Source organism: Crotalus tigris, unplaced genomic scaffold (genome assembly GCF_016545835.1).
Source record: "Crotalus tigris isolate CLP2741 ecotype Arizona unplaced genomic scaffold, ASM1654583v1 scf7180000024280.1573445, whole genome shotgun sequence".
NCBI lineage: Eukaryota > Metazoa > Chordata > Lepidosauria > Squamata > Viperidae > Crotalus > Crotalus tigris.
Window position 1 is genome coordinate 424432 of NW_024100452.1, and position 21160 is coordinate 445591.

A 21160-nucleotide genomic window follows, 5' to 3' on the forward strand; every position below is an offset into this window, starting at 1 on the left:
GGCGGCCGAAGGAGGCCTCTGCAGAGGCAAATTTATCAAGCCTGTAAAGATGGATAAAGGGGGAAGGCGAAGACCACGTCGCCGCCCTACAAATGACAACGATAGAAGCCTGAGTGTGCCACGCAGCTGATGTAGAGGGACTGCATGTGGAGTGTGCTGTCAGACAGATGGGCACAGGTAGGGAGCGTACCCGGTACGACTCTGCGATGCAGGCCTTGATCCACCTGGCAATAGTAGAGGAAGAGACCTTCTGATCTTTAGAAGCCGGATGGAAAGATACAAAAAGTGTCTCCGATCTACGAAAGACAGCTGTCCGTTTAATGTAATATTGCAGGGCCCTGCGGACATCTAGAACATGCCATTGCCTCTAAGTCGTGTGATAGGTTAGGACAAAAGTCCGACAATACAACCTCTTGTGCCCTATGGAATAAGGTGTTAACCTTAGGAATGAACGAGGAGTCCAACCGCAGGACCACTCTGTCCTGTTGAAAGGTGCATATGATGATACCTCCCGCCTACCAGCCATTTGGAAACCCGCCCTTATTGACAAACGACTCCCTAACACAAAAAATGACACCAGACCCACACTCACTAAAACCACACAGGATGTCACCACCACACGTCCACGCAAAAAGCAAACCCAAAGCCACACCTATGATGAGGCACGACCACAAACCAGAAGCCAGACCACAGCTGCATCATTAGCCACTTTAAACCCCTCCAATCCATACATGAAGCAAACTGACACCCTCCATGAAGAGGAGACACAACCACGAATGAGAAGCCAAAAAATAGCAAGGCATCCCAAAATCTTAAACCCCTCTGCAACTCAGACTAACCTGAGCACAACCAAACAGAACACTCCCCCAGCCAATCAGAGCACAACCAACCCCCCAGCCAATCAGAGCACAGCCAACCCCCCAGCCAATCAGAGCACAGCCAAGCCCCTAGCCAATCAGAACACACCTCCACCCAATCAGAACACAGCCAAGCTCCCACCCAATCAGTTCATACCCCCACTGGCAGTTAAAAGGAAGAAACAGCTAAGACCACACCTTGCTGCTCGAAGCATGAAGCTGAAAACACCAGCCTGAAGATGACGAATGGGACTTCGTCGAAACGTCGCCAAGACACTTCCAATTTTACGCGGGAGAAAACCCAAACAACCAAAGACCTACATACAAATACCCGCGAAAACCTCAGAAAACGTATATATATATACGATTAAAAAGGTTAAAAATATGAACCCTGGGAGTATACATGGTGAAGAAATAAAATGAACACCAGGGTAATAAAAACTGTAAAAGTTGAATCATAGTAATGGCGCCAGGAGAGAATAGTTCCTGCGTCATTATCCGGCGCTCAGGTGCCAGACGGTCAACTGTAACCATTGGGGTTCCGGATGACGGATGGTTCCCTGGTGTAGGGACACTCGACGAGGAGGAATGTTCCACAGGGGCGACAGACAGGTTCATCAGGTCGGCAAACCACGGTCTCTGTGGCCAGTATGGTGCCACTAGGATCACTTCTGCCCGCTCGTGTATCAGCTTGCGGATAACCGCCGGTATGAGTGGGAGTGGGGGGAAGGTGTAAAGTAGGCCTTGGGGCCACTGAGTTCTTAAGGCGTCCGTCCCCTCCGCCCGTGGATTGAAATAGCGGGAGTAAAATCTGGGGAGCTGGGCATTGTCTGATGATGCGAACAGATCGAGGATCGGATGCCCAAACCTGTGGGAGATGTCTAGGAACAGGTCTGGGTGTAGCCCCCACTCCGAAGGGTCCACTGTGGCGCGGCTTAGGAAGTCCGCTTGTTGGTTGTTGACCCCCGATATGTGTTCCGCTCTTAGCGACTCTGGACTCTACCCAGTTGAATAGGAGTCGCGCCTCTGTCATGAGGGTTTTTGATCTGGTCCCTCCCTGACGGTTGATGTGTACCTTGGCTGCTACGTTGTCTGTTAGGACTAGAACATGGCGGCCTCTGATTCTGTATCTGAACTGTTGCAGAGCTAGATGGATTGCTCTGAGTTCTAGCCAGTTGAAGTTGTTCCTCAGGTCTGCGACGGACCAACGTCCCTGCGCGAACTGAGAGTCCAGATGGGCTCCCCAACCGTACAGACTGGCGTCTGTCATGATGGTAACCCTGTCTGGTTCCTTGAAGGGTGACCCCTTGGTCACGGCCCGAGAGCACCACCAGCGTAGCGCCCTGCGGATTTGTGCCACAACCCTGACTAGGTGATTGGATGCACTGGTGTTCTGCCGTTGGTATGGGAGCAGCAACCACTGTAGGTCCTACAGATGAAACCTGGCCCAGGGCATTATGGCTATGCAAGATACCATCTTGCCTAATAATTGGGAGAGAGTTACTAGCGGAGCTGAGCGCTGTCTCTATACCCGGCGAGCCAGTTCTCTGATGCTGGCCACCAGCTCCTGGGAGAGATAGACCATGCAGTTGGTTGTGTCTATCGTGGCCCCCAGGTGCAGCAGCCTGGACGAGGGAAGTGTCTGGCTCTTTTGGAAGTTTACTGAGAAGCCATGTAGTTGGAGAACGCGAATGATGGTCCTTACGTCCGCCTGAGCTGCCTGCAGGGATGTTGCTTGGATTAAGATATCGTCTAGGTAACATTGGACGCATATCAGAATTTTTCTCAGTTTGGCAGCTATCACTGCTAGTATTTTCGTAAATACCCTGGGTGCAGAGGACAGGCCGAAAGGGAGAGCCCTGTATTGGAAATGTTTTCCTCCGTAACAGAAGCGTAGGAACTGACGGTGATTTGGGTGAATGGGAATGTGAAGGTAGGCTTCCGTGAGGTCTATCGATGCCAAGAAGTCTCCTTGTCTGATGCTTCCCAGGATGGACTGAAGGGATTGCATCTTGAATTTTTTGTACGTTATGTAGCGGTTGAGATTTTTGAGGTCCAGGATTGCCCTCCATCCTCCTGAGGTCTTGGGAACCATGAAAAGGATAGAGTAAAATCCTCTGATTCTGTATTCCGCTAGGACCGGTTCTATGGCGTGAATATCCAACAGGTGTTGGATGGCCTCCTGCATGAGTCTGCGTTTGATAGGATCCCTGGAGACCGAGCAGGTGGTGAGCCGGTCTGGGGGTGTGACCAGGAACTCCAGGGACAACCCAGACTGGATGGTTGGTAGTACCCAGTTGTCCGTGGAGGTCTGTTCCCACTGGTAGAAGAAGTGGGCTAGTCTTCCCCCAATGGGTAGGTCGGTGTAGGAGTCATTTGGTCTTCCGGTACGGACAACCCATTCCACGAAATGGTCATTTCGACTGGTTTTGTTGCCTGGGCCGGAAGCTCGGTCTGTCGTAGGGGCGGTCGTACGGCCTGTCCTGCCTGGGAGTGAATGGCTTGGGGGTCTGGCTGATACACGTGGTTGTCGGTTGCCGAAAGGACTGCCTACGAAAATAAGGTGTGGGACATTTGTCAGACCTTTTGTTTAAGTGTGCTTGTCCTTGTTCTCTACAAGATAAGGGGCCAGGGCCTCCCCAAACAGGCTGCTGCCTGAGTAAGGGGCGGTCGCTAGGCGCCACTTAGCCTTGGTGTCGGCCTGCCAGTGTTTTAGCCATAGCATTCTCCTGGCAATTATGTTGGATGCTATGGATCTGGATGAAAAAATGGCCGATTGGAGTGTTGCGTCTGCAGCGTATTCCGTGGCTGCCACCATCTTAGCCAGGTCCTGGTGAGTCCGCATGTCCTCCATAGGAATTATGGCTTGTAGTTGTAACCACATGAGGGTGGTCCGGACAAAAAAGGAGGCCGAGGTAGCTGCTTTTATGGCCCATGCCGCTGTCTGGTGGGTTTTGCGAAAGGCTTGTTCCCACTTTTTGTCATCTGCCTTAAGGGCCTCCACTAGGTCCCCAGCCATGGCTGTCTGGAAGACCAAGGTGGTCCAGGCTTCATCTACCTTAGGAATTTCTAAGGCGTTGTTGAGATCTGTGGCTGTGCTGTACAATTTTTTGTCCATACCACTCACTGATGGGAAGGAAGCGGGAGAGTCCCATTGCTTCTTGATCCCTTTCAGGAAAATGGCGGGGCAAGGCACGTGGTGTTGCGTTGTCACCTTTTCAACAAATATAGGTCTGGACGTGGTGGCCGGTATCGCCTGCAGCTGAGGGAACTGGTCTGTCCCTATGTCCGCAGTGACTGTGGCCTTGCAGAGTATCGTGAGGAAGAGGTTGGGATTAAATAACCCCCCTGAGGGGGGCTCAGGGGGGAGTTCCTCATCCTCTGACATGGTAATCTCTGGTTGCTCCTCCTCTTGTGGTGAAGAGTAACCACTCATGAAGGACTGGACCGGGGAGTGATGAATGCCTGAGGACTCTGTGGGAGTTCAAAGGGTGGCATGGCCGAGGTGGAGGCCCCCTGATCGTGTTGGGCGGAGCGCTGTGTTAGAGCTCAGTCCACCACTTTGGTTAAAAAGGCCTCTAGCCGTCCGTCTGCCCAGATGTCCCCTATGTTGTTACCTCTGAGTATGGTGACCGCAGGTGGTGAAGTGGACTCAATGGTTGTGCCCGCAGTCGTGGTTGTTTGTTCGGTCGAGTGGATGGCGAGCCCAGTGGTGGCGGTGTTCCCGGAATGGACCACATACCCTGGGTTGATGTTGATGGACCCAATGATAATTCCATCTCGATGGCCGCCATTTGAACCAAATCCAATTGGGCCTGCCTCTGCGCTCTGGAGAACTCCAGGGCCTGGTGCCTATGGCTGGCTTGCTTTTCCGCCAACTTGGAGGGCCACTTGAGCGAATGTTTTGTCTTCACTTTGCAATTGCCTGCCGCCTTCTGTCCACAAGGTGTGTTGCAGCCGTAATTGGGAGGTGGAGAGGTCGTGCTCATGGACTGAGGTAATGAGGATCCCTCCATCACATTTGAGCAGTCCCAGAAACAACTGAGAAGGAGCTCAGGCAGGCAAGTGGTTGGCGGGCGCGAGATTGGAATAAGTACCAAGACTGTTCCCCTGATCACTCGACCAATAAAAAAAATTCTCTTTGGGCTACGGTCACGGTAGCTGAGGAAGGGACCAAAGGCACGTTTGGAGCCACTCTCTGGGCTCCGCCTGGAGGCCTTAGGTGACCAGGCAATGTGCACCAGTAAAAGAAAAAGGACAAAAATTTCAGTGGCGCCCTCGAGAAGGCCTGTAGGCCTGACTTAACTAATAGAAAGGGCACCAAATGGCGGCCACCCAGAGCGAAAAGCAGAAAAGGGATACTGATTTCCCTCCCCCTGGGCTGCTATGATCTAGTTGTTGTTGTTGTTGTTGTTAAATATATGTATATATATCCTGCCCTTAGGCCTTGTTGGGCCTTGCAGCAAGATTAGGTATAGGTTTAGGTATAGGTTTCGTTAGGCCTATATAGCCGGGGTTCTTGTTTTAAAATTTTGTATTTCCTGCTGCCCGGGGGGGATCGTAGATGGAGCGCTGGCTGTGCGCTCCTATTCTGCCACTTTCACGAGCCTCCGATTTAACTGTGGAGCTTCTTTGAGCTCCGTTAATTTTTGCGATGTTAAAATGGTGGCCACGGCCCATTTTCCTCCGAAAACGGGCTCCGCGGCCTCCAGGAATGTTCAAGAACCTCCGATTTGACTGTGGAGCTTGTTTGCGCTACGTTTATTTCTGCGGTTTTAAAATGGCGGCCACGGCCCGTTTTCCTCCGAAAATGGGCTCCGCGGCCTCCCAGACAGTCCTGGCACCTGGGGAATTCGAAATTGAAGCGCTGGCTATGCGCTCCTATTTCGTTGTATTCGGGGAATTCCATCCGAGGATTGCCTCTGTTGCCTGAAAAGGCAACTAAAATGGCGCCCGCAGTTGCCCTAGGCTGCTGGGGCAAGCTCCGACGATCCGAATTCAAGTTTGAATCCGGACCTGGAGCTTGTTATTTTCTCCCCAAATTTGGGAGAAAATTCCTTGGAGGTTGGGGAGAAAGGCTCAGCAAGTGGTCTCTGCTGATGCCTTCTTTCCCCCCTCCCACCCCCAGAGCCCTGGGGATGGCTGGGATCTGTGGGGAAGTTACCCCCCCCCACACCATTTTAAAATTAGTTTGAGATCTGGAATGATTTCAAAAAAACGTGTGGGTAAATTCTTATAAGGGACAAAAAATTTTAGAAGGGAAAGCCAATCATTAAAGGATAATCCATCAATGGGTTGCTTTGTCTAACCTGATAAGCTGAGAACCACACCAAAACAAGTCTTCCAGAGCAGAGACCAAGTTAAGAATGGATCCTACAGGAAGAGGGGGCATGTCAAGTTTTGGCTACTTGGTCTCAAGAGCAGGCAGACAGAGAAAACCCATTGGTGGATTATCCATCTCCTGTATTGGAGAATGGACAGATTGATAAAAGAGAAAAGAGAAAAGAGAAAGAAGACTCAGTGTATTTTAGAGCAGTGGTTCTTAACCTGGGCGATATTGCCCCCCAGGGGGCGATTTTGTTTTTTAGGGGGGCGATAGAACGAAAAGGGGCGACACGGGGACAAAGGAACGAAAAGGGGGCAATATGGGGGCAATGGAGTGAGACGTTTGGGGAATACTTTTGAGACTTTTTCGTACAATGAATCACTGTATATCTGATGGAAGGGGGAGCGCTTCTTTCGAAACATCGCATGCTAAGTGGCTCTGTAAAACATTTTGTATTGTACTTTTTTAGCGTGCACTCCAGTTCAATATTATATTTTCTTTGTGTCTTTTTAATCCTTTTTACAGTGTGTGTGACTATATATACTTTCCTCGAATCTTAATTTAGTTTCAGAGTTTTCGTCTTGAAATTCTTAGTTCCTGCACTGCGGTTTGTTCTTATGCCTATTTATATTTCTTTTTCGTCTTAAATTTCACTTGTAATTAATCATTAAATGTCAATGTTTTTCTTTTTGGGCATTTCACTTTCTTGCAATTGAATTTTGTTTTCAGTGGTCATTACATTTAAGTGTCTTGAATGAATAAGATAATAATGAAATACATGTATCACGAAGTTTGGGAATAAAGTGACGGGTGGCACCAAAATTTTTCACTCTGTTGAGATATGGGAAAAAAACTGGAAATAAATTATTTGCATCGATATATCCTGATGACAATTTTAAAGAAAACCAAAGAAGTGTTTGGATAAATTGAAGAATTATTTCCTATGTTGTGATTGAGAGGTTATGTTGGGGGAGGGGGGCGATTACAACCTCCTCATTGGCTCAAGGGGGCGATTCATTCAAAAAGGTTAAGAACCATTGTTTTAGAGCATGGGATAATTTCTATCAATGGCTAGAAACATGAGTTAGAGAGAAAGGAATGTGATATGTAATCTTGACTATATCAGTAAGAAGAATATTGTTTATGATAATTAACTATTATCTATTATTTCTTGTAAAATACATGAACCCAGACATTATGCTGTTTGCTAAATATTGAGAATGTTATTTGGAAAAACCCTAACCCCAACCCTAATCCTAACCTGAACCCAAATCCCAATCCCGATCCCACCTCATCCCACCTATAAAAACTAATAAAACTTATACCCAAAAAAGGTCCTCACCTAGACTTACTGTATTATCATCTGTTTTTTTAAAAAAATATTCTTTCTACAGATTTGTTGTGGTGAGATAGGATCAATATACAAAAATAATTATTCTGCAGTTGCAGAACCATCTAGAAACCTGAGTTAGAATATCCTTAGAAGGGACCACTGAGTGTTTGTACTTTGCTTATCTTTTATAGTTTTTCACAATCACCTGTAAACAGTGATTAACAGCAAATTAAAGAAAATGACTCAAAATGGTTGTAAGTATCATAACAATCATAAAACTATTATGAACACTTCTTTAATCTCTCTAAAAGTAGAAATAGCTATGGAGAAAAGCAAATTATTAATGAGTTTAGGATTATTTATTTATATTAAATTTAAGGTGGAAAATAAGTAAAGAAGAAAACTAGTTTTTATCTTTTTCTGATTCAAATATAGTCACTCAACCATATATTTGTAAATCCTATGGAATTTTCAATATTTCTACATAAATATGACCTAAAACCTGATCTCTCTACACATTAGCCCAAAAGCTAGAAGAGGAAAAACCAATTAAATTGTCAAAAACTTTACACTTGTTCATTTTTTAGAGAAATGATCCAAAGCTATATATGTGGCAAAAGTATATGAACCCCTGAAGGGGAAATTATATCAAATGTTTCGATAAATGGGATGATAATCAAAAGTAAATGTGGGAGATCCTCTTTTATTTAAAAAAACAGAATTCTGGGTGTGTACTATCAAAGTCTGATCTTCACACAGAGACATGTGGAAGTGTATCATGGCTTAAACAAAAATGATTTCCGAGGATTTCCAAAAGTTGTTATGTTCACCAGGCTGGAAAAAGTTATAAAACTATTTTCAAAGAGCCTAGACTCCTTGAGTCTACTGTCAAGCAGATAGTGTACAAATAGATGCAATTCAACATCACCGAACCTCCCAGCAATAGTCAATCAACCAATATCACATCTAGAGCACGATGTATAATATTTCAAGAGATCTCAAAGAAGTCCAGGGTAATGTCAAACAAACCAAAGGTATCTCTTACAGTGGTAAACATCAGAGTTCACAAAATCACTATCAGAAGTGTGCATGCCAGGGTTGCAAGGAAAAAGCCATACTATCAAAAAAAAAGACCACCACTGCCCATCTACAATTTACAAAAAAAATATATCAATAAATCAGATTATTGGAAGAATGTTCTGTGTATGGACTAGACCACAGGTCGGCAACCTGCGGCTCCGGAGCCGCATGCGGCTCTTTGAGCCTTCCCCTGTGGCTCCCAGCCTCCTCTGCCTTTGCAGAGAGAGACAGAGACAGAGAGAGGCAATTGCGCTTCCCTGTCCCCCCTCTCTCTCTCTCTCTTTCTCTGTGTGTGTGTGTGTGTGTGTTTGTGTTTTTGTGTGTGTGTATGTGTAAAAAAGAGTGCACTCACAATGTTCTCTGAAGAGCTGAAAACCGTACTGGGCAGAGCTCCTCCCTTTGCCGCATCTCTGCAGGAAGCAGGAAGGGCAGGAGAGAGCTAGCTAGCCCAGCTAGGCTGACTCAGGAATTCTGGGAGACGAAGTCCATGAGTCATAAAAGAGACGAGGTTGCCTACTCCTGAGCTTGTTGGACAACAGCTTGAAGCTTGCCAGGTGAGCAGCATATAGGAGAGGGGGGGAAGAGGGGGGGAGAGAAAGAGAGAGAGATTGAGGGAGGGAGAGAGAGAGAGGAAAGAGAGAGAGAGAAAGGAAGAGACTGGGGGAAGAGGAGTGGCAAACCAAGGGCAGATAGAGAGGGAGGGAGAGAGAGAGACCCTTTTGACATCTAAAATGAAGATAACACTGCATATATCCTTTTTTTTACCTGTGTGTGTGTGTGTGTGTGTGTGTGTGCGTGCGTGCGTGCGTGTATGTATGTGTGTGTGTATATATACACACACACACATACACATATATATACACACACACATATACACACACACACACACACATACATACACACACACAAACACACACACACCTATAATAAATGTAAAAAAGGATATATGCAGTATATATCTTCATTATCTTCATTTTAGATATCAAAAAGGTTTTGCGGCTCCCGGTGTTTTGTTTTTGGTGGGAAACAGGCCCAAGTGGCTCTTTGAGTGTTTTGGGTTGCATATCCCTGGACTAGACCAAAAACAAACATTTTGGCTTGAAAGAAAAGCATTATGTTTGGCAAAAGGCAAACACTGAATTGTTATAATTCCTTGTTCATGTCACAATACTCAACCATACTGGTGGAAACTAGAACATTACTAGTATGGGAAAAACCACATTATTGAAACGATGACAGAAGCAGCCACAATACAGTGCTTTTTATTCAAGTTACAAGTAGGTCTTGATCACTGCAGAATGAATCCCATGAAAAGGTAACATAATCCAAATTCATACTATTCAAAGTTATATGAAAAATAAGGAATTGGTTCCAACTTCATTGAAATAGGCAATGAAAAAATTAAACATGATTTTATATGTATAATAATGAAATATAAAAGTAAAGAATAAAAATATTTTAATTTAAATTTATGATTAAGAAAGTCACAAAGTAGTATAAAAAGCAAAACATAAAAATCTACTGTAGATTCAGGCATTGCAACAACTCATCTTATTTTACCATTGTTATGATCATGTTCACATTCAATTACATCAAATTTTTCCTCCCATGTAATGATGACTTCTTTTTTAAATTTGTACTATTTCCCTTTGATAGAATCTTTCTTGCCTTCATTTGCACACATGGAGATTAGTAGCATCTAAAATCCTAACCACAATTGTGCATGCACTAGTCTCAGTTGTATATACATTACTCTTTTATTAACTGAATTTTGGATCACATTAAATATGAGCTGGTACCAATTTACAATTTGCATTAAACTGAATATTGCATTATGCAAATTCACACAATTTGCAACCTACCTATATAACATACAATGGGCACATATAGTTTTTTAACAGACCATAGAAGCCATGTTAGCACTATGTCCTGTCCCATTTATCCTTCTTTAGAGAGTACTTAATTGTGCAATACTTTATTATAAAACATTTATATAGTTTTGTTTCTGTAAATTTATCTTTTGCAACCTAAACCTCTCAAAAAATCTAGAATTAATCTTATCTTTCAAATATTTCTAAATTCCTTAGAATCAATTCAATTCAATTCAATTAATTTCTCAAACTAGAACCTTAATATCAAATTCCAAATTTGTTTTACAAAAATCTGTTACGTAGTTTTATGCTTACAGGTCAAAACTAAGATAAACACTTGTGCTGAGTATATGTTCTGAATTTTAAAGAAATTATTTTTATTTCATTGGTTAATGCTCCCTTGCATTACAGGGAAAATTGTGAAGTATTCTCATTAGCAATTGCACTGGCTGCAAAAGTGGTGGCTGCCTTAAGGGAAAAAACCTGTAAAAGACTGATATAAAATGTAGTTCAGAGTAATGTTGATGATTAACAGATACATTAAAATGTTTTATAAGGCATTCCCTTTTCCCCTAACAAGGTACACGGGGGAGATCCAAGAAATTATAGGTTAGTCAGCTTAACATCTGTTCTAAGCAGAAATGGTAATCAAAGAAAAAATAATGGGATATACAGAACAGGCCTCACTTTAAAAAAAAATCAGCATGGATTCTCACCAACCTCCTAAAAAACTTTGTTAAGGGTCAACAGGAGCACAAAGGTAATCTCCTACTGACATTGTATATTTGGATTTTAAAAAATAATACTGATTCAATTCCTCCTGAATATACTTGACAGTCATGGAATAAGAGATCCTTCCTTTTATGGATTACTAAATTCAATTTAAAAAACAGGAAGCAAATAGGACTAAATGAGCAGTTTCAGCTCTTCTCAAAGGAAGGAAGGAATAGAGCTCCTCAAGGTTTTGCACTGAGACTAGTGGTTTTAAACTTGTTCTTTCATGATCTTGATTCAGAGCAAGCTCACAAATGTATTTCAGTATCAGGGCCATCCCACATTCTTCTCCTTCTCTACTTCACAGCTGGGTCTTGCCAACTCCAGACAGGGGAATTTGTTGATCCACCCCACCAAGGCAGTTAGTAGAACTGTCACAAAAAAGGCAACCTGAAGATGCAATAAGCACTCTTGAGCAGCAAAAGAAATGGCAGCTATGTCCCTTTCTTTCACTGACCAGGTGGATATATTTTTTATGGGCTGGATGAATTTGGGTGGTGGCCCAGGTATGGCCCACACACCACAGATTGCCAGCCTTTCTACTAAACTGGCAAAGATTGCAAATCCTATAAATTATTCAAGGTGATGAAAACCACAGAAGAATCCCAATTAACTGGAAAGAAATAGCCAAAGAAATAGAAAATGCAGTTAAATTTAAATTTAAAGTGATGCACTTTGGAGGGAAATCCTAATTTTACACACACACACACACACATCCTTGTAAGGGTTATAACTTATTAAAAAAATATATTTGATTTGCAGAAGTAGGTCAATAAAAATTCCAAGTAGGTGTGCAAATTCTATACACACGTTCATTAAAAATTTAAGCCTTTTATATAAATAAAAATGCATCCATATCTGAATATTGTATATAGTTATATTTAGTAATTGAAAAAGTATGTAACAGAATTTGGAAAAGTACTAAAGAATGCAGCCAAAATGATGAGGAACTTGAGCACCTTCCATGCAAGAAAACACTGCAAAATACAAGCATTTTTAGCTTGGGGGAAAAAAATCAACACAGAGAGGACACAATGAAGGTGTATACAATAATGCATATCATGAAATTAGGCAGATGCAATTTTTCCCTGCCTCAAAACCCTAGAACCAGGAGTCATCCAAGCTGAATAGTAGATTCAGAACAATCAAAGGATTTCTTCCATGAAATTTATTATTATAAAGTATGGAAATGGACACTAAGGTGGACTGAATAAATACAAGGAGCACCACAAGATAATTTTGTGTCTGGGGAGCAAAATGCTGCCAAACACTGATTATAGAACAACTGCAGTAGGTGGAGGTACAGTATGTGTCTACATCCTGCTTGTGAGCAGAGTAAAGACATTTAGCTGGCCAATGAGAGAAACAAAATGGTGGATTAATATAAATTTTCTATAATCAAAGAGGGCTATTCTAATATTCTTACATCTCCAGGAAATAGCTGTCCTCTAACAGTGCTAGTCTGTAGCATCTGGCACACTGGTATGCTGCTGTCAAAAAGAGGACATCAATTTAACTATTACTGCTGAGGAATAAGCTAAATGAACATGGAAACAAGAAACCAGAATTATTTTGCATCTTAATCTGTTGGAAATGAGCTGCAGTAACATATATTCTATTTCTCCCTGCTAGTCTGCCTACTAATCACTGCCACTAGTTCTACCAGCCAAGATGTTTTTAAGTTAGCAATTTGCTCTTCAAAATTTGGCTTTGCTATATAGTTAACCAGCATATGTCTTGCTAGTTTCTGCTCATTTTATCGTTGTCACTTGGTAGTGCTTTATTTGAAGAGCCTTTAAGCAAGACATAATATCTTTTCCAGCCTACTTGACTTCTTTATTGATCATTTTAGGAAAACATCTGCTCTAACTATAAATAAACTTTCTTGATAATTTTCCAGTCAATTAAATGTTCACTGGTGTTATGGTCACTGTTTCTAAGCAGTCTGATTTTATCTTACATCAAATCCTGGACATAATTTAGGATTAAATAATGTCTCTTGTTAGATCTAATCTACCTATATTTATTGTGTCTCTGTAAAATTTTATGACTATATTGCCATTACATTTCTCAGGCAATTTTATAGGGTCAGTTTCTTTTCTAATTTCACTCATCTCCTTTAGCACTTCTATTTTACTAAATTGTATTTGTATCATAGAGATAATGATAACATGAACACAACCCTGTTCAATTCTTAAGAGTTTATTGTTTGTATAATTCCAATAGACAACCTATGATCCATTGGGTCATCTTTTGAGAGAAAGGTAGTACATCTGATGTGACTAGAATGAACATTAAATTTTCCCATACAATTCTTGTTCTCTCTTCTCCTGTTTTCCCCACAATATTTGGTGACATCCCCCTTATCTTTCCACATGACATAATTAGACTGATCATATTTTTACCCCAATGCTGGACATTCCTGTCATCATTGCAGAAGAGTAACTATAGTATACAACTAGTCCAGTGGTTCTCAACCTTCCTAATGCCATGAACCCCAACCATGTGGTCGTAAGTCGAGGACTACCTGTATTTCCCTGAGGGCGGGGCAGGAGGAGGCAGAGCTCCTACGGCTGGAGCGCATGCTGGGCAGGCCGAGGGTACACGCAGGCCATCACCCAGCAACCGCCTTGGCCCAGGAGCGCCACGCATGTGTGGTGCCGCCCCCTGCATCAGCCGTGGCGTACTTGGCAAGCGGTAGCGCAGGCCAACCACCGGCTGGGCCACCAGCTGGCCCAGCCCAAGGGAGGTAAGCCACCCGCCGGGCCCCACACACACCAGCAACCCTCCCTGTGCCCGCCACTGCCCCGCTAGCCTTACCTTGGCCACCGCACATTCGGTGCGGCAGCAGGCAGGCCCAGGCACTCCTGGGCAGCCACAGCCCACGGCAGCGAGGGCGCAGGCCGACCACCGGCTGGGCCATCAGCTGGCCCAGCCCAAGGGAGGTAAGCCACCCGCCAGGCCCCACGTGTGCCAGCAACCCTCCCTGCGCCTGCCAGCCTCCCACCTCCCACCCCTGGCCCTCTTTTACTTACATTTAGTAGTTGCTCAGCAGGGAGGGGTGGAAACGTCCAGAAAGCTCGCCTTAGCTGCAGACAACTTGCAGCACCGTTTGTAGACTGGGACTTTTGGTGGGCTCAGCAGGGCAGAGACAGCCTGGACAATTCCTATTGGCTTTTGAAAGCCAATAGAATTAGACTCTATTCAAGAGAGTCTATTCTATTGGCTTTCGAAAGCCAATAGATTCTATTGGCTTTTGAACGCCAATAGAATAGAGTCTCTTGAATAGAGTCTATTCTATTGGCTTTCAAAAGCCAACAGAATAAGAGGGAGTAGCACAGCTAAGGAAAAGGGGGAAAAATGGCGGAATGCGTTGTTTGGCGACCCCTGTGAAATGGTCGTTTGACCCCAAATGGGGTCGCGACCCACAGGTTGAGAACCGCTGAACTAGACAGATGCCACAGTGGGAAGGTGGAATAAAACTGATTTGAACATGGTGGAAATTTCTATTTAACAAGAGTAATGGTTCCCAAATTTTTTCCTCATTCTTTAAATTAGTACATCAGACAGAAGAGTTTTAATAGTATATACTATATAATGTGTTATTTCAGCTTCAGGAGTCCCTATTTTCCTATTCTGACTTTTACCACCCAGGATTTAGAAACCTATTCCTTTCTCAACATAAGCATCCCTGTAATTTTCATTTCAAACCATAATACCTATATATACTTATATGAGATTAAGTCCAAATGAAGTTAATGGGACTAACTTAGAGTAGATATGAATAGAATCCTAAATTCACTGTGCTTCTCAATCTTAGATTTGCTATCAGTTTCTTAGAACTGCTACTTCTATTTATCTAGCCTTATTCAAAGCAAATTTAATGTCCTTCAAATATATATTTTCTTTCTGGATGCTTTTCAACTCTAATAATTTGCACCAAGTTAAGTTACAAGTTACTTTATAATTTTTTTTATTTCAAGTCGAAGGTAGCATTATAATAGTTGATACTTTATAAAACATTTTGATTTCTTAATCAATACCATTTTTTTTCTCTCATTACTTTCCGACAAATGCACCATAAAGGATCCAATACATTATTTGTGTGTGTCTATGCATGCATGCTTACCTTCAGCCTTTTTTTTTTTTAGTACTGTAATAATGTTTTTCTAAACATCACAAAGACCAATTCCACTGTAATAAGACTGGGGAATCTGCAATTCTTCAGATGTTGCTGAATCCCATGTCACAGTGTTAGTGGGGAACAGCAACATCTAGAAAACTACAGATTTCCCAATCATAACTATTGACTTTCTTTAACCAAATTCAGTAGCATATACATCTCATAATGCTGCTATACACCTTCATAGATAGTCTATAATTAATGCAATCTATAATTAATCTTAATATAATTAAATGGATCTTCCACTTTGAGGCTCATTACCAGTCATTACAAGGACTCACTAATTATCACAAACATTATAGTCAGTCAAATCTAACCTTTGTTATATTTTTTCTATTCTTTATAATTAGATAAATTTAAAACAAACAAACACAAGGCTATACTGTATAATTTTAAATTTCAGCAAGCAACAGTTGTCAAAAGAAAAATCCATAAGCTGACAGCAATATAGGTGGTCCTTGACTTCATTTAATGACCTTTTGAAGTTACAATGGTACTTTAAAAAGTGATTTATGACCATTTTTCACTTATGACCATTGCAGCATCCCCATGGTCACATGACTAAGATTCAGATGCTTAGCAACTGACTCAAGTGTATGATTATTGCAGTCTCAGGGTCATGTGATCATCTTTTGTGACCTTCTGGCAAGCAAAGTCAATGGGAAGCCAGATTTACTTAACTTTGTTATTAACTTCATAACTGCAGTGATTCACTTAACCATGGTGGCAAGAAAGGTAAAATGGGGTAAAACTCACTTAACAACTGTTTTGTTTAGCAACAGAAATTTTGGGCTAATTGTGATCATAAGTTGAGGACTACCTGTATAGAGGAAGTACAATGAAAATGAGAAAAGCAAGAATTTGGTACTGTATAGTAAAAGGTGTTTTCAAATATAGATTTTTTAAAAAAAAAAAACAATTCTCTTTGCATATGTTTAAATTTGGAAATGTTCTTTTATCTGTGACTGCCATGAAAGTCAATACAGCTGTTGGCTGTGGCAAAGATTATATTGCACTATTAAATAGAGTATACTAGCTGTATCTCTTCCTGAGTTGCTTGGATTTGGCAACAGTTATCCACGTTTAAGTTGCAATCTGTCTCAACTACTGGAACTTGTTACATTTGGAGCTATCCTTAAAAAAAATTTGGACCTTGCTGTTAGTACAAAATTTGACAGCTAGTCCACTAATTAGTGATGATACTAAGGACATAGTTTTCTGGTTATGTTGACACTAATACATTATAATATCTCATGGCTGCTACTTGTATGCAATTTCTTTTTTGCATGGTTTTAATTGTTAATTATTGTTACGATTACGATTGTTCACTGCCCAGAGTCATTCAGATGGGCAGCTATACAAACTGAATAAAAATAAATATGTACTGATAATGTATTGATCAAATGGACAGGCTGGTGATACTTTACTAGACCCAATTTAAGTTACTGGAATTAATCATTTTCACTCTAAACTGTTTAGAGATTATTTAACACAGTGTTTCCCAAACTTGACAATTTTAAGGCATGAGGACTTCAACTCCCAGAATTCCACAGCCAGCAACGCTGGCTGTGGAATTCTGGGAGTTGAAGTCCACATGCCTTAAAATTGTCAAGTTTGGGAAACACTGATTTAATAGAACACTTCCTTTGTTACAAAGCTGTCCGCTTATTAAGATCTCCAGGAGAGTTCCTTTGGTAACACCTCCATTGCCAAGTGTCTATTTTTCTGACATGCATTGCTCCTACTCTCAGATTTGGTCTTCATTCTTTCAGAATTTGGTAGATATAAATATGCATCTCTTTTACCAGGTTTTCAATTATTATATTACTTTAGTGTTTATTTTTAAAATTAGTGCTAATTATGTTTTTATTTTTTACATTATGTCTTTAAATTATTTTAGCTGCCTGGAATGCTTGCAAAAGCAGGAAGGAATGGCATAACAAATACATCTCACCAGAAAAAAAAGTATCATCTTAAAGTTGATATCTGTTTAATAGAATATCATAATAAAATGCACTATGAGTAAATTCTCTACAACACTATACACTTACAAATTTAAGTACTTGCATACAGTCACATTTTGTTTTCACATGTAACAACATTTCAACCAATATCACTCGATATTTTTACCCAACATATGAAAATGTCAAATTATTCTATTCTTATTAGATACTAACGGAAAAAGAAACTTTTGTGTTTTCTCTGCCAAGCAGATATAACAATCCTTACTATAATCATATTTGCTCACATATGTATCAACTAATAGAAAGGAAGAAAAGCATAAGAAGCAATATTCCCCTTCAAGGAAATGCAGTATGCATGCATGTACAGTCCATTCTGTAAAGATTTCTATACAACTTAAAGATTACAAAATATTTTGGAAGCTTTCCAAATAAATAATAATAATTATCCTAACTTCTAAGGCAGTGGTGGCAAACCTATGGCACAGGTGCCAGAGGCGGCACTCGGAGCCCTCTCTGTGGGCACGCGCGCCATTGCCCCAGTCCTAGGCCTTCAGCTGGGTTTTATAAAACCTTTTCACTTTAGGCCTCTGCCGCCATGTACAAAAAAAAGGTTCAATCAATCAATTTCAACTTCTCAGGGAAAAATAAGATCTTGCAAAGTTGGAATTGATTGATTGAACTTTTTAGTCCCAACCAGTCTGCTGTTACTACCACAGCCATGCCCACCCAATGGGCCACACCCATCCAATGGGCTACACCCACCCGGCACCCGACGATGCATAAGTGGGTTTGGGGTTGCAGTTTGGGCACTCAGTCTCTAAAAGGTTCGCCATCACTGTTCTAAGGAGTTTTGAAATCATACATTAATTTATAGTTTTCACTATAAATTATTAGTATGTAATTAGCATAAAAGACTACACTGAGCACAGGGAGATTAAATTCCCAAAGATCACATTTCTTCTTCAAAGACTGCAGATACATAACATACAGGCAGTCTTTGACTTATAACTACAACTGAACCCAAAATTTCTGTTATTAAGCAAGACATTTGTTAAGTGAGCTTTGCCCCATTTTATAACCTTTTGCCATAATTGTTAAGCGAATCACTGCAGTTAAGTTAGTAACACAGTTGTTAAGTGAACCTGGTGTCTCCATTGATTTTGCTTGTCAGAAGATCACAAAAGGTGATCATATGATTCCAGGACACGGCAGCTGTCATAAATATAAGTTAGTTGCCAGCGCCTGTATTTTGATCACATGGCCACAGGGATGCTCCAACAGTTTAAGTACAAAATAGTCATAAGTCACTTTTTAAAGTGCCATTGTAATTTCAAACAATCACTAAATGAACTGAGGTAAGTTGACACCACCTGCATAGGTCCAATAACATGTACGCAGGTTACACACATACTATAGACAGAGAGAAAATCCACACCACAATCTTAACTTCCATTCAATTGTTCACGTAGATAACTACCCTCATGCGTTCATAATGAAACTGTAAATATAATGAACATATGGTTTCAACAATTATGGGAACTATCTAAACACAATAGAACAGCAAAGTACACAGTAAAATGCACTAACTTTGCGTTAATAACTTGTAACTCTATATTATACTTCACTGAATTCTTCTAGATCCCCACAAGCTCCAAATTCTTCAAACTGTGAATTGCATTCGTTTTAACAGCAGATCCACAGCCTACATCGGCACCACTAATTTTACATTGGAAGCTTAGTAAGCCACCAATTTGCTTCTCTCCATAAACAATGAAAAGGGATCCTGAAAGGCTCAGGTTAAAAAAAAAATCTTCCTCTTTCAAAGAAAAGCCCGCTAGAAGGCTTTTGTCCTAATGTTTAAGGCTTTTGTCCTAATGTTTAAAATGCCCCCCCCAAAAAAGTGTGGAGACCTTGTTTAATAATTGAGCCAACTCCCAAACTGCTACATTAAATCCAGGAGAAAGATTGGGGTGTGTTATGTTCCAGGCGGTCGGCAACCACTTTCCCCGCCCCCCCCCACCTCCGCCCCGTCGCTGCTGCCTCCTCCGCGAGTAGAAAGAGATGCCTCCAATGCTTTGGCAAGTTGAGAGTATAAAACGGGGACGGGGGAGCGGCTAAGTTGAGAGCCCCCTTTTCCTCCCTCATCTCCAACAGGCCCCAGCCAATGGCAGCGGGCAAGGGGTTGAGCTGGGGCAGGGTCTCTGGGCGAGGAACTAGGCCAACTGGGACGGGCAAGGCTCCAGGGCTCTCCGAGCCATTCAAGTCTTTGCAGAAAAAGCGGCTCCGAGGGCGGGAGGGCAGGCTGGCAGGCGGGTGGAACGAAGGGAGGTAGATTGCAGTAGCGCCACATTTGAGGGAAGGAAGCGTCTGCCGCCTCCTGTCGCGGCCACTGCTCCACCTCCTCCTCCGCCTGTCTTCCCTTAGGAGGCTTCAAACGGAGACCCCGAGCACCAACATACAGCGCCCGCGGGCAGAGAGGGACCCCTGCGTTTTCTGAAGCAAAAGAAGGCGCTTCAGACAAGGTCACCCCCGTTACTTCTCGTCCGCCGCCGCTCAGAACAACCCGCACACAAATACCCAAAATCTCACCGCGTAGGAAAGGGCGGCAAGTTCAACACGCTCATTACGGTTGAGCTAGGCAGGGATGGCGGCATAGAAAGAAACGGGCGTGAGGGAAAATCGGGAGGTGAAGAGGAAAAGCACTCGGGCCACAATCCGCCTCGCTTCCCGGATGCCTGAACAACCGAGAAGCAAAGAGGGAGGCGGAGACGTGCAGGGGCTCCTGTCCAAAGCAGCTCTTCGCCCCTCCACCCTTACCTTTCCGTGGCTGACTGCCGCCGCCGCCGTTTCTCCTTCTTCCACCAGCAAACACAAGGCAGAGCGAGACCGTACGCTCCTCTCCGGCCCGCCGCGTTAGGCTAGGCTGGAGCAGCAGCCGCTACCGCCGTCGCTCGCCAACGCAGCCAATCGCCTTCCGCAGCTCACCGCGGTCCCCCCCTTTCCGTCAGCTTCAAAATGGCGGCAACGAGTCCTCGGTTCCGCGAGACCCCGCCACAGAGCGGCGGGGAGAGGCCATCCTCAAAGTAAGGCAGCAGCGACCTCTGCAGGATCCGAGGAAAAATTAAAAGGCGCAAAAGAGCGGGAAGATGAAAGGATGCACCCGATCCGCTCGCCACAAGCCGCCTCAGCAGCCGCCATAAAATAGCGGGAGACCGTTTTTCTTTCCTCCTTCCGAGTGAGAGTAAATAGTGCTGCAAAGTAGTATTACACAATACCGGTAGTAGTTTGTAGTACATGGAAAACTTTGGGGCTGCGATTGTTGCCCCGCAGAATAGGGTCAAAGTTAATAGGTAGTGGACAAGGAAGAAGAAACCGGGGTATCAAACTTTTAGAACGTTCCGTATCGTCATCCGGTTTTCAGTAATCTGACTTGGAAACTAATCTTGCTCCTTATAATGCAGATTACTGCTAGAGGCATAAGACTGCAGTTCTATAGGTGTGTTTTCTTAGGAATAAAAATGTTTAATATAATATGTTTAACATAATACCTGAATAGATATCATTCGGAGGAAGGAAAAGACCTGTTCTCTACTCCGAAAATTTAAGTTAATTTATCAGTGGAACCAACTTTCTAGGAAGGTGGAAGTTCAGATGGAGGCTAGACAGGTACCTGTCAAAGATGTTTTAATCTGAATTCTTGCAGGAGTAGAAGATTAGACAAAAGGCTTCATGGTGTCTTTTGACTGTTACCATTCAAGTATTAAATACTTGT

At 42.7% G+C, this 21160-nt stretch overlaps 1 protein-coding gene across 1 annotated transcript in view; it reads right to left on the reverse strand.

Annotated features, from left to right (window-relative positions):
- Positions 1-20559, reverse strand: part of PDS5B (PDS5 cohesin associated factor B) — a 105497-nt gene extending 84938 nt beyond the window's left edge. Inside the window, exon 1 of the mRNA XM_039323602.1 lies at positions 20206-20559. The gene's annotated coding sequence lies outside the window, so the exon portion shown is untranslated. The remainder of the gene's footprint in view (positions 1-20205) is intronic.
- Between the last annotated feature and the right edge of the window lie 601 nt (positions 20560-21160).